Here is a 7,578-nt window from a genome sequence, read left to right as displayed (position 1 = left end):
AATTCCACAGTAATTAAAATCTGAACAGTTTTTTACTGAATATGGAATGCCAAGTTGAAAATGTATATGTGTACTCTTTTAAAAAGGAATTTGACGTTCTCATTAAACCAGGAAATAGAAGGGTAAGAGCTATGGTTTGTCTTATGTTGCATAGAGTATTCACTTTCTAACTCGATCTAATTATAAGATAGCTGGCTTTTTATGCATAATTTCTATCTGAAATTGTTTCTCAAAGGTCACCTTTTAACTTTAGTTAATAGGAAATGCCTTGGGTAACAAAAGTTAGTGTAGGAAAAGTTCAAGACAGTTTGAAATAAAACCCAAGAAACAAGAATACGGGCAGAATCCTAGTCGATAGGAGATAAACTGTGATAAAATTGTTGGAAAAGGGAAGTGCAAAAAATATGCTTGCGACTTGAATAAAAAATGCACATTCATTCTAAAAAAAAAATTAGAGAATTCAGAGAAGCAGATGTAAAGGAAAATAACTTCTAATACCATCGCTCATTGATTACATTTTTGGTGACAATCCTAGATCTTTTTTGTATTTATATTTTAAAACGTGGATCCTACTGTAACAGGTTTAATAAAGAGATTCTTTTTAAACTACAAACCATAAATTGAGTCTTGCATTCTATTTTGTATTTGGTTATTGTGTCTGGATATAAACAATTACATCACATAAAAATGTTTGGAAAAAATTATAGTCCACATTAAGTTGTCCGTAATGAGTATTTAACCTTGGCCCAAATTCTTCAAGTAATTTTATACTCGTCTCTCTTACCTCCATCTTCTAGAGATTCAGGTACTTTAAATTAATTTTAGCATCTGGATTCATATCCAGATGATTGCAAAAAAAATAAAAACTATATGTCCTCCCAGATCAAACTATTTGGATTATCTGCTATTGACCATGTTTACACTTTCCTTCATTAGCATTAATAATTTAACTTGCTTTTATAATGACAAGAAAAAAAAAATCTGTCTCAGGGAAGGAAAGCCTGATCAAAATGATAAAGTCAGAATTAGGTGAGTGCTAACAGCATAGTTTTACTTGCACAAAGTATTTAATATTTCCTTTCTGATGATTGATTTCAACTGCTAAATCTTTTATGCATTTGGTTCTGTGAACTATTCCTTTATTTTGTTAAGTGTATTTTGCCATGTTATTCCACAGTAGTAGATGTACATAACAACTAAGTTTCTTATTTGTACAAAATTTAGTGAAGTAGATGGGTAATGGTAATAGTAACCAACTGTTTTCCCCAGAGAGGAACCTATATTTTAATTAGGTTTCAGATAAATAGAAAATGGAACATAAAAATGTGGAAGTTACTTAACTGGAGATGTTTGGCTGCATTTATCCAATGTAGTTGTACTCAGCTGGAGTGATTATGCCTGACTGTGAACGTTTGCTAATGTCTGGAGACATTTTTATTTGTCACAACTGGGGAAGGAGAGGCCAAGGATGCTGCTAAAAGTGCTGCAGTTCATCCGACAGCCTTCCAAATAATTATCCGGCCTCAACTGTCAGTCAGTGATACTGAAGCTCAGAATCTTTGGTCTAGTGTAGTTTATTTGAAGAGAGATGGTGAGGATGTTGCCTAAAATATGCTATATGGTAATTGTAAAAAAAAAAAAAAAGTTTGTTTAGATTTAACTATAGATCATAGTTTAGAGGTGAAATGTTATATATGCATATTTTAATTATATGAAATAGTATGTTAAGTTTTTTCCACTCATGAGTTCTGTTTATTATTTTTACATTTATCTTTGGCATTTTGAGATACCTACCAATTTTCCAAAGCTTGTCAGCTTGTTGCCTGAATTTATTTGAGAGAAAGTAATGTTTTTTGAAAGACAGTAATGTTTTACACAGGTATGATATTATAAGAAATCTCATGCTTCAAATTACTCATTGTATAAACAAACATCAAGTTAGCAATTTCTTTTATGCACCCTGTAGGTAGTTGATTTCCACATTATATAACCATTTATATTGTTCTTAAAAATTATCTTTAAAATGCTTGTTGTATATATGTCCCGTGCTTATTTTTGAGAACTATCTCCAAGAATAATAACTAAATCATTGTTATATTTCTTTACCTCTTTCTTTTTTAGCCATCTGAAAGTGACATTGATAGAAGTGGCTTCAGTCTAATGTGATTTTCCCAAATATTACCTGCAATTCAAATAAGTAATTGAGAGCGCTTCTTGTAAAGAGATTTTGCTTGGCCTGGACCTCAAAGAGGACTTTTCTGAGGGATAATTATAGAGGTATAAACCTGCTTATGTTCAGGTGTACATGGGATATATGTATATGTGAAAATAGTCCTGGTAAGTCTGTCATTAATTTTGGAGTGTGAGGTACAACAATATAGAGTCTTCAGGAGATTAATAGGAATGCATAAGAAGTATCCGGGCAAATGATTTCATTACATATTAATTTATGAATTACTTGGAAGCTGAAGTTCATCTGTATGTAAATATGCAGAATATCAAGTTTGCAAAATCAAACTTTATCAGTTATACTCTGAGATCCTCAACTTATCAGATGGAATATAAGACCAGCCACGATGCTCAGCATATCAGTTGATTATGCTTTTAATTATTTTAAAAGAAAGAAAAACGTAGCTTCCCTACTGCTTACTCCTCTGCGCCCAGGGAAAGAAAAGCGAAGTTAACACAACCAGCATGTGTACACATTCTATTCGTGCAGTTAGAAGTAGGATTGTGATTGATTGCTGTGTCCAAGGGTAATCATTGCCAAATTCCCCTTTGTAGGTCCTATATCATATTCTATTATACTTCCACTTGCTGTGTATGAGATTGCCTATTTCTTTAGAGTCTGCCGCCATCAACTTTTAGATTTTTGCAAGTTGATGGGTGAGAAATGTTTTTTGTAGTTTTAATTTGCATTTTATGGTAGATTATGTTTGCAAAGATGGTGTAACAGTAGTTCCCATTCCACATGTTTTTTTTTTTTTTCACATGCTTTTTTACTGTGTTACTTTGCCAGTTTTTCATAATGCAATAGAGTCTATTTCCCTGTTCCTTGAATCTGGGCTGGCCCTGTGACTGACTGTGATTAATAGTATGTGTCAGAAGTGACACTCAGCTTGCAAGGCTGCATCTTAAAGATCTTGCTTCTTCCTCCTTGTTCTTGGAGCACTGAGCCATCACATAATGAGGTATGTTTTGCTGGAGAGACCACATGGGGGGGGAGGGGGGAGGAGGAGGAGGAGGGAGAGAGACTTAAGAGGGGCTATAAATGGAAAGAGATTTAGAAGACATCAATCAGTTACCTTGCGTAGACCTTATTTTAATCCAAACTTCTGTTTGTTATTTGTTTCAGGTTAAATTTATATGATAACTTGGAGAGAACTGACATTTTTATGATGTTGAATTGAGCAAGAACAAGGAATATCATGCCATTTGTTCAAGTTTACTCTTGAACTTTTCAGTCTTTCAAGAGGGTTTTAAAATTTTATTCATGTAAGTGTTGCAAATTTCTAAGTTTACACTCAAGTATTTAATCTTGGTTTCTTTTTCTTTTGTATTGATTTTTGTATGTTGATTTTATATTCCAGTACCTCATTGAATTCTCATATTGTTTATATTAGTTTTTTGTTTTTCTTAGGTTTTCTAGGTATTCTATCATCAGCAAATAGAGATAATTTTACCTCTTCCTTTCCAATTCTTATGTATTTAACTGTTTTTTCTTTTCTAATTATGTTTACTAATACCTCCAATGTAATAAGTGGTGGAGATAATGGGTAACCAAGCCTTAAACTTGACTTCAGTGAGAATGCCTGTACTGTTTCCCCTCTTACCAGATGCTGATTTGGAAGCTAAGCATATGTGTATATTTATATTTATACATATAAATTGTGATAAGGAAGTATTCATCATTTCCTATTTAAATACTTGATTAAATATTAAATCAAGAATTGATGCTAAATTTTGTTGAAGACTTTTAGAATATATGGAGATGATTGTATGATTTTACTTCTTAGGTCTTCTAATATGGTAAGTTATGCTAATGGTTTCCTAATACTAAATCTTCATTGTATTCCTGGAATAAACCACACGGAGATGTATTGTTCTTTTTTTAAAACTGAGCTTTTGGATTCTATTTGCTGATATTTTAATTATAATTTTGCATTGATGTTCATAAGTGAGATATGTCTGAAGTTTTCTTTCCTTTGCAGTGTAATTCAGGTTTTGGAATCAATGTTATATTTTACAAGAATACATTGGAAGTTTCTCTTCTTTTAGAACAGTTTAATAGGGTTGGGATTATTTGATCTTTGAAGATTTGATAGAATTCCCCTCTGAAACTACCTAGACCTGGTGCTTGTTTTGGGGTTAGTTCTTTGATAAGCTTTTAATTTCAGTTTATATTTTCTATCTCAGTAGAGGCCAAATTTGGTAAAGTATATTTTCCTAGGGTACTATTCCAGTTTTCAGATTTATTTGTAAAGACATGTACTAAGTAATCTTTCAGTGTTTTCTTTTTTTTAATATAGCCTTTGTTTCCAAGTTATTTTTCCCTTTTCATTTCTATGTTGTGTATTTTCTTTTTCTTTTTTTGATTAGTTATCTAGTGGCCTCATTTATTTTGTTGATTAATTTTTAAGAACCAGCTTTTTAATTTGTTCTATTATTTCATTTTGTTTCTAAACCATTATTTGTGCCTTATCTGTATTATTGCATTTCCTCTTTCAGTTTTCTCTGTTGCTATTTTTAAGCTTTTGAAGTGCATATTTAATGCAGTATATTTATTCTTTATTTTTCTTAGTATAAGTATATATATAAGCTCTAAATTTTCCACCAATCACTGATTTAGTTGTATCCTATACATCCTGTTTTTATTATAATTTTTAAAGAAATTTGGCAATTTTGGCTCGTCTTTTTTTTTTTTTTTTTTTTTTTTTTGCGGTACGCGGGCCTCTCACTGTTGTGGCCTCTTCCGGAGCACAGGCTCCGGACACGCAGGCTTAGCGGCCATGGCTCACGGGCCCAGCTGCTCCGCAGCACGTGGAATCCCCCCAGACCGGGACACAAACCCACATCCCCTGCATCGGCAGGTGGACTCTCAACCACTGCGCCACCAGGGAAGCCGTTGGCTTGTCTTTTTATTCTTACCTAAGTTGTGTGTTTAATAAGTGGTTTTAAAATTTTTCCTGTTAAAATGACATTTTTGGCTTTAAAAACTTGTTTATTGGCTTCTAATTTTACCATATTGTGATCAAAGAAATATTGTTTGTATTTTCCTACTTTATACAACTTTTTGAGGTATTCTTTTTGATATAATAGTTTCCTCAACTGTTTCATGTTTCTTGAAAAGAAGATAGATTCTTTGATGTCAGGGTACAGATTTTGATATATACTCATATATATAAGTATCTACCTTACTGAGTATGTTATTTAGGACTTTTATATACTTATGTATATTTATTTTTCTCTTGTCTTGGACTAGTAATGATGTATTATTAATATGTGTGTCAATTTGTCCCTGCATCTTCTCACGTTTCTGCTTTATGAAGGTGACCACTATGTTATTTGGTATAGAGATATTCAAAACTGCTATATTTTCATTATGAATTGTGAACTTAGTGTTACAAAGTGTCCTTCTTTGTCTTTGTTCAGTGCTTTGGGGCCTGAATTCATCTTGTTAGATATTATGCTCACAGCCCTGCTTTACTTTTGTTTGCAATTGCCTAGTCTATTTTGCCTATTTCTCTATTTTTAGCCTTGTTTTAGAGGTGTCTCTTGAATACAGCATAAGCTTGGATTTTGCTTTATTAAACTATGTGGGGAAAGATAAATGGTTATGTTAAGCCTATTTATATTTATTGGTATAACTTACTTGGTGAGTCCATGCATTGCTGTGGAGACAGTCTGGCTAAGACTTCCAAATTCATGCTTCCTAAGTTTTCAGTAATGTGTATTATTTTTATAAATGAACACCTACATAGAGTAAACTTTTATATTAAAAAAGCCAGGGTTTTATATTTTATGTGTATGGTATATATTTTGTTTTACTTACATAGAATTTTTGTATAATGTTTTTTATTTCAGAATATTCTACGTGACTTTATTTTTCTTTGATTGACAGTGTTGACCTGAAATAAATAGACTCACAGATATTTCTCCAGGAAAGGTAGGTTTATTTGGGATCAGCAGAGAATTGCAATTCTGGGTCTGCACCCACAGCAAGCTTTGTTCAAGTTCCCGCCACAGCAAAGGAAGGAGGATGCTTTTACAGAGAGGAAAAGGAGGTTGGTAGGGCTGTAGTAAACAAAGAGTCCGTGGCTTTTCATTGGCTGAGTCCTTGTCAGGAAAGGAGTCTTCTTCCTGTTGGCTCTGCTGTCGTTTCAGAGCATGAGAGCTCCCCCTTCTGGTTGCCCAACTCTATTCAATCGAGGTTTCTGTGTATTAATTTTTTTTTACAACAGTTTAAAAAATCAAATGCACTTGACATTTTCTTTTGTTCTTTTTTGTTGTACCGTCTCTCCCACCCCATAATAGTAATCTGCTCATAGTGGGTACTTGGTGAATACTAGGTACACAAATGACTGTCCCTAGGCAACTTTAATCCGTATTTGAATGTGTCTACTGGAACCAAATCTGTGATCTAGAGACCATCAACACTGTGTGGCTCAACATGATCTAGCCATTCTGTTTTCAAGCAGAATTTAAAACACTACTGTTCATCACTTCCTTGAACCCAATTTCCCCTTAAGCTAAATGTGTCATTCTTATTTTACTGGGCACTTTTGTCTTTGGTATTCATATAAAATGTTGAGTAAATGGAAGTTTAAACAATACTATTTAGCGACAGATTATGATGGTGTTCTAAGTTGAATAATGGCCACCCAAAGACAGCAAGTCCTAAACCCTAGAATTTATAAACGTTACCTTAAAATTTGGAAAGAGGGTTTTGCAGATGTAATCAAATTAAGAATTTTGGGAAGAGGGGATTGCCCTGGATTATCTGGGTGGGCCCTAAATGCCGTCAAAGCAGCTTTAAAGGAGTGAGGCAAAGGGAGATAACACAGACACAGAGGAAAGGACGTGCGGGTCAAGGAAGCAGTGTGATCATGGAGGCAGAGATTGGAGTGATGCTCTCCCAAGCCACGGAATGCCTAGAACCACCAGAGCCTGGAAGAGGCAAGGCATGCATTCTCCCCTAGATTCTTCAGAGGGAATGTGGCCCTGCGGACACCTTGATTCAGACTTCAGTCCTCCAGAACTGTGAGAGAAAAAATTTCTATTGTTTTAAGTCACCAATTCTATATAATATGTGACAACAGCCACAGAAAACTAATATAGATGGAAAAGTCACTAAAGCCGTGTGAAAATGGCTATTGTAGGAGATAGCCTGGCTGTTGCTATTTGTCTATATAATCTGTGGATTGACTCAAACTATTGTGCTAGGAAGACAGTTTTTAAGGCTAACTGCTTAAAAGGCAGAGTGCATTTAAGGCTGAAGGAATGTGAATTTGGCTAACTAAGGTATGTTTTGCCCTCAAAGATAATTGAGCTGACAACCACCTGGTAAAACCAAAATTT

Source organism: Phocoena sinus, chromosome 12, assembly GCF_008692025.1.
Source record: "Phocoena sinus isolate mPhoSin1 chromosome 12, mPhoSin1.pri, whole genome shotgun sequence".
NCBI classification, from domain to species: domain Eukaryota; kingdom Metazoa; phylum Chordata; class Mammalia; order Artiodactyla; family Phocoenidae; genus Phocoena; species Phocoena sinus.
This window is presented reverse-complemented; position numbering follows the sequence as displayed.